This window comes from Cavia porcellus, unplaced genomic scaffold, assembly GCF_034190915.1.
Source record: "Cavia porcellus strain 051 isolate PalLab524CR breed Dunkin Hartley unplaced genomic scaffold, mCavPor4.1 scaffold_4, whole genome shotgun sequence".
In the NCBI taxonomy this organism is placed as follows: domain Eukaryota; kingdom Metazoa; phylum Chordata; class Mammalia; order Rodentia; family Caviidae; genus Cavia; species Cavia porcellus.
Genome location: NW_026947487.1, coordinates 109354699 through 109365557, shown reverse-complemented (window position 1 = coordinate 109365557; position 10859 = coordinate 109354699). Strand labels below are relative to the sequence as shown.

Genomic DNA, 10859 nt, shown 5'->3' with positions numbered 1-10859 from the left:
CTATTGACATCACTACTGTACTGATGATGAAAGCCAGGCTCAGAGAGCCTGAACACCTTTAGCCAGGGTAGAGTGACCTGTTTGAGATACGTGGTGAACACTGCATACCAAAAATGTTTTACTTGGTCTTAGAGGGCATACTCTTCACCAACCTAAAGTAAGTTCATAGGCCTAAGAGTTGCATACAAAGTATCATTTTATTTTATATTCTACATTCATATGCATTTTAACTACATAAATCAGTAAATGCTTAAATCATATAATTACTTAAAATTCAGCATGTTTTATCAATTTTACTTTAGAAAGAATACCAACAGTATATTGTTGGCTATATACATTTCTTATAAAATTGTTTTACTGTCTGCATTAAAATATTTTTATTTACATATTTTTCTGTATTGTGTATATTTTCTTATAAGTTATTTTGTGTTCTTAACATGTTTTGTATATTCATTTTTTATAATTATTTAGTAAATATATTGTATTATGCTTAAATTTATACATTGTTTTTATGTTATAATAACCATATATTACTTATGTTACCTAGTATATATAATAAGGCTCCACATCTGTAATTGGTTTTAATTGTCTTAATTATAATTAACCTTCCATTCAGGTCCAACATCAGGAGATACCTGCAGCGCCCTCCACCCTGCCCCAGCCACGCCCCTACCCAGAATTCTGTCCATAGGTGACAGATCTATGGCTCTAAGCAATCAGACCTTCGGGGCCTAACCTAGTGGTTTTGGGTGTGCAGTGTCACTCAGCTGGCCAAGGATCAAGTGCGGGCAACCTGGAGAACGTCACACAGATGCAGAGACACAGATATAAAGAGTCACCCAGAGACAGAAAGCCTGAACAGCTAAAGAGGTCCGCACTCGCGCTACCCCTTTCTTAAACTGTGACCTGGGAGCGCCTTCTGCTAGCTGTTCAGAACCCTCGCAACGTTCCTCACATTGCACTGCTCTTCAGGCTTCCCGGAACTGGAAGATTTCATTTAGTCTCAGCGTTCCTCTTTCTTTTGAAGCCAGTGGAGCCCTCAGCGGGCCATCGAACCCGTCCCTTGTCCAGTCAGAGGGCAGAGCTGCGCGGTCCGGAGCCAACCAAGAAGTAGAAGCCCCTCAAAGCCACGCCCACCAACGCACCCCTCCCCTTTACACTGGAAACCTAATCTGATGGTTCTGCCCACAGACCCCACCTTACTTAACGAGTAGCGTCAGGGCGAACTTTTACTCATCTGGATAAACACTGCACATCCTGCACCTTTACTTTTGCAGCTCCATTCTCGGTGCCACAAGGGTGTCCGGAGGTCGAGCTTCCGTTGCTCCAGGGCCACGGAGCCCTTTGACTGATCTCGGGGATTCAGGAGTGATTTCCACTTCCGGGAGGTCCGCCTCTTATTTTAGGATCCGAGTTCCATAGGCCGACCAGACTGCGCGCCGCAGTCCGACTGGACCCAACAACTGCTCCTCAAGAATCCGCCACACCACAGTCTCTTACCCATTCCAGCCTTTCTTGGAGGTTAAAGAATGAAATTACCGCAGTTTTGGGGGACCACGTTTATTGGACCGGTGCGAGTATCCTTTAGGGCTTAGGCTGTAAATGTCCTTAAGTGAGAAGAGAAAAAAGCTGGAGCCTTCCTGGGCCCAGTGAGATGTCACTAGCAGATGCCAAGTACAGGTCTGGTTACGATATGGGCTGGACGGGAGGAAGCGACGGACTCCCCGGATTGGGCCAGAAGAAGAAAGGCCCGCCCTATGTGCGCCAGGATTGGCTGAGTGCGAGCCGCGCTCCCCTCACTCCAGCAGTCAGAGAGAGAGAAGTGGGACGTTGTCACCTGGCTTCCGACTTCCAGCAGGTTCCTTGGAACAGTTCAGAAGGGTACGCTGTGTTCCAGACTCGATGTAAAATAGATCTGGAGAGGCGTGCTCCATCGTAACGGTGAGGGGGCTGCGGAAGAGAAGTGTCGCGGGGAGCGACTGAAGCTCTACAACCGGAAGTGTCATCAGTGAGGCCCCGTTTCCTGAAGTGTGGCTAAACCTGAGAGCAACCGGAAATGTGGTGCTGCCCTGGCTTCGGAGTCAGGATCAGTTGAGAACAGGTGTTTATGTATCTTTATTTCCCTCGGGCTACTAGAACCTCTCTGTGCGGAAAGCGTTGCAGGGTGCAGGTATTTGGACATAATTTTGAATGTCTCATCCCGTGGAGAGCTGTGGGGGAAACAAGCTGTGAGAATGTGTCCAGGGGGGCTGGCTCTGTAAAGGCTTCTGAGAAGTTTCTTTTGCTGCCTGGCATCCTCGGATTCCCCTTTCCCCCAGGGTTGTGCAAATGGAGGCCAGCAGACTGTTGCCCTAGCCCCCCGGGGACGCGCAGGACTTGGAAGCCATGCAGTTCCCTAGTGAGAAGACAAGATGGTGGAGTTCCGTCGGGCCCACCAGAACCCGGACACGCGGACCTGGAGGAAACAGATATATGCTCTCCTCTCTAGGGTCTTGGAAGACAAGCCCTGGGGGGTGGGAGGGGACATGTTGGGCAAGGCAGAAGAGTAGTAGTAGAAGATCAATGAAGAGTCTTTGGGAACTCGGGGAAGTAGCTTGAACAGTAGCCGAGTCAGGAGCAGGTAATAGTAGACTCATTTGTGTAGTTTAAATCAGTAAGAAATTAAAAGGTAGTCAGTAGGTGTCCGCTGGGGATCACCAAGTGCAGTTCTGTGGTCCTGGAAGATGCATGTTGTGGGGGATCAAATCTAGGGAGAGGGACCATCTCTGTTAGTCCAGGAAAATACCCATTTTAGTACTGGAAGACCCTTTTCCCAGAAAACTCTCAGTTCTGGGCAAACCATAAAGTATTTGGTATGAGTTCAGGTGACTGGCAATCAACAAGAGTCTGGTTGGTGTCAGAGAGGGCCACTGGGGGCCTAAGGTATTTATGTTAATGAACACCAATAGGGTCAAAGGAGGAACTATTTAGAAGTTAAGTGTTTGAGGGCACTTTGGGATGGGAAAGGAAATCAGTGGGGGAGTGCTGAGCACTCAGTGTCAAGCATGGAACAGTGCAAGAACACTCGCCAAAGCTGTTGGTGGTTCATGGTGGTAGTGAGGGTGTCAGGTTGCTTCAAATGCACTCATTTGACCTCCTTCATAATGAATGAGATCTCTCACAGGTACCTTTCATATCCAAAATTGTACACTAAGTACGGATTCTGTTTGTGGGTTGACTTTTATGTTAGAATCTGAGTTTAATAAAAGCCCAATGATTGTTCTTACTTGTTCTGAGCCGCAGCTCTGGTATATTTAAAGGCGATGGATCCTTTATCTCTCCTGAGCCCAGAGAGGCAGGAAATGCACCGAGTTCTTTGATGGTGATTTCAGCCAGATGTAAATAAAGGTCTAAGGGAAGAGGACATCTACTCATTCTCCCCATGACAGCATCAGGAACAGTCTTGCATCTCCAGGATATTTTCAATGAAACCTGCTCCAAAGGCAAAAATTTGCATTAAAATGTTGAATTAGATTTCTTAAGAACGCTGTGATATTTCAAGTATCTTGTCAAATGGTACTTAAGAGGAGACAGGTTATGCTACAAGCCGAAGATAAACACAGGTCACTGTAAGACAGGTGCCTGTAAATAACTTCAGTGTTAATTCGGTTTTCAAGATTATATTTCAGGGTAGTAGATCTGGCAAGCAAACAGATGCCTTTTATGGTTAACGTTTCCTTTATGCGGACAGTATTTGTTGTCTGATTTGCCAGTTTACTCTTATACTCTCTCTTTTTGTTGAGTAATTTGAACAAGGATCAGACTCTCCTACCTGGCTATAGCTCTGACTCCTCCTTTGATGAGCAGTGTGATTTTCTGCAGACCTTTTTTATCTTATGGATTAAAGATACTGAAGTCCTTTTTTAGTTTAAAAAAGCCCCTTTTAATAGGTATGAAATTATAAGTAATTTGTTTTCTGAAGTCCTATATTTTTTATTATGTGTTTTTGCTCATGAGAGCTACAAGAAATTCCAAAAAAAATACTCCTTGTAATTGTTTCTACATTTATTGTCATATCTTCCCAGAAACAGTCCTTTCTCTGTAATGGAAAGGCACTCCATCAAATTCCAATTTCTTGGTACTCCATTTTTCTCACAGACCTTTAGTTAAGAGAAAGTCTTCATTTTCCCAGCAAAAGTCATGCCCTTGATTGGCATAGATATGATCAAGGCTTTTTTTCCATTAGGCAAGACTACCCAAGAATCTGAGTCTCTTAAGGACTTTCTTTCTTTTTTTTTTTTTTCAGAACCAGGGATCAAACTCACGACCTCACACTTGCCAGGCAGGCATGTATGCCACTGAGCTAAATCCCTGGCAGTTAGGGACTTTCATAAGCATCCAAAATATAGTTATCTCACCAGGATTTCTGTGATGAAGAAGGTATCTGTCTACAATTCCATCATCCATGTATCTTTTTCTAGCCTTTACACTGTGTTGGTGTTCTAGGAATCAGACAATCTGAAAGATGGAAGATTTTTCTTTTGTTTTTGTTTAGTTTAATTTTGTTTTTTGCTCATTAGCATTATAAGCGCAATTATCCAGGCAGTAAATGATGCTCTGCATTTCTAAGGCCCTGTGCAGGAACACCTTGGAGTACAGCTATTCTGTTTGAATTCAGCTGTGGGCTGTTAAGTCCCTTGTAGTTTCTACTCCCAGTGCTAATTCTAGCCCATCACTGGTGCTGAGGCAGAGAGCAGTTGGTTCATCTCACCAGGAGAGATGAATCTGGAAACTTCTGAGCTTCTGAGTTGGAGTTCTCAGGGTTTAACCCACCTAGGAAAACCTCATGGTAAAAAATTGAATATGTGAATCATACACCCAGGGTAAAGAGCTGTGTGAAGAGGAGCTGAGGATGATCTGAAGTTTGGATGATGTCTTTTCTATTCCGAGGTTTGATGCAGAGGCCACAGACTGCTACTTGGTCTGCATAATCTGGATTTCAGTCTACTAAAGCTGGAAGGAATTAAGCAACATTGAACAGATTTAGAACAAAACTTCATCCTTAATAAAGATGTAACATCACCAAAAGGGCAACCAGACAACCAGAGGTTTCTATGAAAGTAAAGCTCTTCAAGGAGACTGACAATGACATGGATGAAGTGTAGAAAGAGAAATTTAACATAATTCTAGGAAAGCATTGAAAGAACTTGAGGAAATAATAAATAGGATTTTTTTTCTGAAACTAAAAAATTCAACTGGAATAATATCAGTATTCATATTTTCACTTATTTAACGAAAAAAGGAGACAGCTAACTTGATCACGTGGTATGCTGTGTCTCTAAATGCTGTACCTAGGGGTATCGCCGAGGAGACTAAAGAGAAAAGCAAGCCAAGCAGCGCTCAGTCACAGCATTTGATTATAATTTACAGAGTTAAATAAATTTCCATGTGTCCATGCCAACGTGCATAGTAATTGCATAAATCATTGATCACTCCTGAGGAGCCGCTCTTTGTAGAGAAATATCAAATCAGTTAACATAAAAAGGAATGAGGCAAATCCAAAATTGTAATTAGTGATTCACCACTATAATAATAGTTGAAAGATCTGCCAATGGAGACCCAAATCAGCAAGTGAAAATTTGAAAAGAAACAGGCTATACCACATACTGAAAGTAACTTTACAAAGAAGAAATCTGGCACTGCATTGACTAAGAGTTTAGGGTACATATCACAAGGAATAGGACCCCCTGACACAGGTATTCAACGGTGTCACATTTCGGGAAGGACATGGCATCATTTCTGGGGAATTCTTGCCAGAAACTGCTCAAGCTTGATTTAATAGGAAATACCAGGCAAACCCAAATTGTATGACATTTTACAAAGTAACTGATTAGTTATGTTAGGAATCAGAATTGTCAAGGTCATGAAAAACAAGAAAAGACTAAGATATTCTCAATCATTGGAGGCTGTTAAAAAGTCTCAGCAACTAACTACCATCGGGGACACTGAATTATATTCTATAGAAAACCAGGTAATTGCGATGGTGGAACTGAGAAATTTGCATATGATTTGTAGCTTCATAATTAATGTTAATTTCCTGATTTTCATAAATGAAATATGTAACCCAGGCACAAGGTAAACGCAAACTCAAGCAAATGTGTTACTTTTCTGTAAATCTAAAATTATTTCAAGACAAACATGTTTTTCGAAGCTGGACACATGGCAGTTTCATGTGGACCCATTGATTTTTGTGTCATTTGCAAACTATCCCATAAAACCTACAGGGATATATATTTTTTTTCTCTGTCCCAGTACACAGTTGAATTTTCTCCCGAAAGCTGCTACTAGTGCATGAGTAGACACGTGTGCTCATGTAATTTGCAAGATCTGTTGATAAAGTTCAGCCTAATTACTAATAAAATGCATTTACCATACATGTGTTTACACTCTGCAGAATAAAGAAAATCACAATACAAAAGTCATGAGTGCAGCACACAATTTAAAATGTTAATTGCCCCTTAGTGTCACTGTGGGTAAATTGGTGTTGCACAAGAGTGACATTTTTAGCACTAATACATATAACACAACTCCTTTAAAACACATTTTGGCACTCCAGAAATTAAATAAATTTAGGGTACTGGATAATTGGTTTTCATTAAGATTTCCTTAATTACATATTTGCTAAATAGGTTTATTAGTGATCACAAAGTGAATCTATAAAGCAACTTGTAAAAATGTAGATTCACCATGTAATGGGCTATTCCTGGTTATTACTATCAAGAGAAGCAGGGCTTGTGTTAGGCCACATTTTGCTTAATGTTTGCTTTGAGGTATTTGATTGTTCTAAATGGGTAGTAAATGTCCATTTAAAAAGAAAAGCAATAGTTAGCAAGCTGCATAAAAAATTACTGCAGGGCTGTCTATATTTCCACCAGTTTTCATCAAGTATGTAAAAGCAATCACCCTCAATCATCCCATCTGCTGGAGTCACTTTCAGAGGGAGCCAGGCTGACTCCCATGGAAACCACAGCAGGGAGGGTGTTTCAGTCCTGAGACTGAAACCACTGGCAGCTTACAGACACACCTCTCTCTCTCTGTCTCCCCCTCTACCCTGCCTCTCTCCCTCTCTTTCTTTGGCTCTGCATGCTACCCCAAAATCTAAATGGATTTCAAATCAATTTTTTTAAACCAAACTATAGAGAAATTTACATCACATAATTGTTGATTAACCAACTTTCAGTTCTATATAAATGCTTTGGTAACACACAACAGATAAAGTTAAATGACTGACCATAGCTTCCCTTTTTATAGAATGAAAAAAAAAAGGGGTGGGGGGGAGAAATCAATGAGAGAAAATAAAAGACACAAGAACTAGATGACCTGAAATTTGCAACCAGAAAACAAAGTTTCCCAGCATACATTTGTATTTTGTTCCTTTTGCTTGCTTGTAAGAAGTAAAATGAGGTTGACTTTAAGTGTAGTATTACACAAGACACTTTGATTTAAAAAATTTTGGGGAGGAATATATTTATTGATGTTTGGTATGGAAGAGGAGTTAATTTGTTTAATAGTGGAAGTTGCATTTAAATAGTACAATGAATGTTTAAATTCTAGAGACAGATAATTACTCTTTATAGTAGTTTTCCCTTCTCCCGAGGTGCATCCTCAGAAACTGACCCTTCAATTATGTACAGAAAACAACCCATTTCAGTTATTGTTTAATCAGTGTTTATTGAATTAACTCTATTGAGTGTTGCACATCAGGCCCTGTGCTTGGTGATGAAACAGTGTGAAACACAGAGAGCCCTCTGCTGACCTCACAGGTGCAGACCCAGGAGAGGGCAGGCAGATGCTGGAAGAGGGGTGAGTTCTAATAATTTCCCTTAGAAATGGAGATGAGGAAAAGCTGTGCTGACAAAAGATGCTCAAAACAATGGAATGAGTCAACTAAGGAATCTGAGGGGAAAGAATTTACTGTAGAGGAAGAGCAAATAAAAAATCTATGCAAATAAGAGCAGGAGGTGAATGGGAAGTAAACTGGATGGGACTGAAAAAAATATTAGTGCACAAAAAAAAAAAAAAAAAAAAAAAAAAAATAGATGTACTGGGGCCCTAGCTGAGACTAGGGCCAGGTCAAGATTGTGTTTAAATCAATGATGCAATTTACACAATAGCAAAATTCTTGATAGGGAAATGTGGTATCTATAATTAATCTGGCAGAATAGGTTACCTGTGTGAAATACGTGCTCATGCTCATGTTGCAGCCTTGTGTGTGTGCACTGTGATGCAGGAGAAATTGCTGAAGAGGGGTAATGAGTGGGGGATGACACACAGAGAGGTTTGCAGAGAAGAGAACGGCTTGCAGGTTGGAAAGTTCATGGTCATCTATGATACACAGATTAGGACACTGCTTCAGTGGATTAAAGACGAGAATCCTGAATGGTTATTTTCTGAGGGAGACAGAAAGAGTATAGATTTATGATAGGTGTAACTATGGGGCAGAAGGATGAAGAAGATGGATTAGACAGAGAGCATGGTGGAGGAGGGACTCCTGGCTTGATTTCAACTTTTGACAAGGTGAGCAGTGCTGCTACTCCAGGAAACAGGAAACACTGAAAGAGGCCAGTGCAGAGAGCTGCAGAAGGATGCATTATGTGGATAAGGCTCAGAAGAGGGCAAATCAGGGTTTTCATTGAAATGAGCAGTAGGTCTCTGGAGAGTATCATAAGAGGTAGCCACAGCATTCCACGTGATACTTGATAAGCACAGATCTTCTGTACTTTAGAAAATCCTCTGAAAAACATCTTAATTGTCCTAGCAAGACAAAGCAGCTACAGTGAATCCTACATCTAAGAAGAGTTTCCACTAAATATGTTTGTCATTTATTCAAAGACAGAAAGAAATCAGATATTGGTAAGGAGCTGTGGTCTTTACACTTCAGGGTTGGAATTGGGGTGGCAATCATGTTGCCTTGATGTAAGGGAAGTGGTCAAAATCATGAGGCAGACGACCCATTAGAATTCAAGACTGTTGCTCTCTAGTAACTATACTTGATACCTAATCAAATTCAGGTTTTCTTCCACATTGTAGTTATTTTCTGTTATTTATAAGACTTCCATAATTTTTCTCTTAAATGTTGTAGTCCAGTTGTTGCTTTTTGGTGGACAAAAGGGAAAAATCAGAGTTTCTACCAGAAGTTAAGCATGAAAAAACAGGGATAATTTACTTAACTTAAACTAGACTCTAGTTTGGTCATTAAACAAGTGTCTAATGATGGCCACTTTGCTAAAATATTTTACCAGGACCAAAATGGGATCGTACAAAATGACACTCTTCTTTCATTAACTCCTGAAGACAGACCCATTTAAAAGATCTACTTTCCTGTACTCTTGTGATAGGAGCTCACTTTATACTTGGATAATATCTAGAAGTTTTATGCATTAGATTGAGGTCTTCCTGGATTTTGTTTACAACTGAATTGCCTGGAAGTCATTGGGAGACTGTAAACCTTTTTGTAAAATCATTACACCCAAGGAAACTTACTTCCTCAATGGAAAATAATTTACATGGCAAAAAATAGTGATATGCATAATACAATTTATTTTGGTAACTCAGTAGTGTGTGTATGTATGATATTAATGATACCATACAGCACGTATATAATGATATCACATAGTGCATATGATCATACAGCATGTATGATATGATATCTCAGAAAACATTTGCCTTCAAATTATGGATTATAAGGAAAAGATTGAGTTTATATTATGTTTCATAGCATAGCATCTGTATTTAAGCATCAGTTTTATAGTAAAAGCAAATAGAAAAGTAGAAATTGCTACAAAGAAATTTTTGAAGTATTTCAGCACTGTATCCATTTCATACATGATGAAATTTCAACTATCATAAAGCCGGTGTGTTAAATTTCCACTAAGAAAGACATCAGAAAAGAGGAGAGATTTTCTTTCTGTTACACAAATCATAGTTAGAAAAAGATTGTATGTACAGAAAGTGTCACATTTAAAGGCTATAATCACTTTCCTTTACCCATTCACCTGCAGAGGGGGACACTTAGGCTGAGTCCTTATCTTGGCTGTTTGGAATAACGCTGCCAGGAGCACAGGAGGGCAGATCTCCTCACCTTAACTGATTGCATTGCCTTTGGCTCTATACCCAAGTTTCTAGGTTGTACAGTAGCTCTGCTAATGTTTTGAGCAACCTCTAAACTTCTTGCATGATGATTGTACTAACTGACATCCTACCAACAGTGTGCCAGGGTTCATGGACAAATCTGGAAGATGTTATGTTACGTGAAAGAAGCCAGACGCAGACAGACAAACGCAGTACTGCATGATATCACAAATGTCTGGAATCTAAATAAGCTGGCTTCGTAGAAACAGAGAGTAGAGTGATGGTGACTCCAAGGATAGGGTGGCTGCCAGGAAGGGGAAGGAAATATTGGACGTAGCACATAAAATTTCAGTTAGATACAAGGAATCGATTGCAGAGATCTTTTGTACCACAGAGTGACTGCAGTTAACAATATGCCAAAATCTTGAAAAATACCGACCGAGTGGATTTTAAAATGTTATCACCATAAAAATGAGAACTGGGTGAGATAATGTATATGGTAGTCATATTTAGTCGTTGTACTATATATAATGCATGTATTATTAAAAACACTGTGAATGTTGTACATAATAAATTTGTCAGTTTAAATAACTAAATAAAACTATTGGACTTCTCACCAGTAGTTTTTAGTATAAAAATTTATCTAACTGTCAATTAATTTGGTCAGTGTCTTCTTGTCTGAGATTTTTATACAATAAAATGTGGTTGTTGTCATTGTTGTTGCTGCTATTATACCTCGTTTATTTTCT

At 40.1% G+C, this 10859-nt stretch overlaps 1 long non-coding RNA gene across 1 annotated transcript; it reads left to right on the top strand.

The window, feature by feature from the left end:
• Positions 1 to 1203: 1203 nt before the first annotated feature.
• LOC106028092 (uncharacterized) lies at positions 1204 to 3265 on the top strand. Its single transcript, XR_010047057.1, has 2 exons — positions 1204 to 2170; positions 2319 to 3265. It is a non-coding gene; the product is annotated as an uncharacterized LOC106028092 (long non-coding RNA).
• The last annotated feature ends 7594 nt before the right edge of the window (positions 3266 to 10859 follow it).